The sequence below is a fragment of the Gavialis gangeticus genome, unplaced genomic scaffold, assembly GCF_001723915.1.
Source record: "Gavialis gangeticus isolate Ggan-Ray unplaced genomic scaffold, GavGan_comp1, whole genome shotgun sequence".
Lineage (NCBI taxonomy): Eukaryota > Metazoa > Chordata > Crocodylia > Gavialidae > Gavialis > Gavialis gangeticus.
In genome coordinates, this window is record NW_017729029.1 from 4202382 (window position 1) to 4202890 (window position 509).

Genomic DNA, 509 nt, shown 5'->3' on the forward strand with positions numbered 1-509 from the left:
TAGTCCCAGTCCCATCTCTGCCTTGGCCTTCCTAACTGCCCCCCTGCAGCCCTGAGCAACAGAGGACTGCCTCCCTGCATCCCCGGGCCCTGGTGATGGCTCCTCCCATCCCCTGGGTGTGCGCCTCCCTTTTACCTAGGAGCTAGGCAGGATCCTTACCTGCCTCTTTGGTGGACGGAAGGGGAGTGAGCTGCCGGTGGGCCAAGTGGTCCCTGAGTTGCATGGGGGTCCCCTAGCAGCACCCGCCCGCTGGCACCCAACCTGGGCATTCCTGGGGGGTGCTGCAGCCACAGAGGGAAGCACTGGTCCCCCTGCAGCCATGGAGGGAAGCAGAGGTCCCCTGCACAGCTCAGGCAGGCAGGCTCCTGGGAGAAAAAAAAAAAGATCAGGCTCGCACCTTTTTTTTTTCTTTCAGTGGAGCCTGCCTGCACGTGCTGCCACCAGGTCCCACAGCCCCTGAGCTGCGTGGGGCCCACCGAGCCCCGAGCATGTCGGCTTCCAGTGCGCCA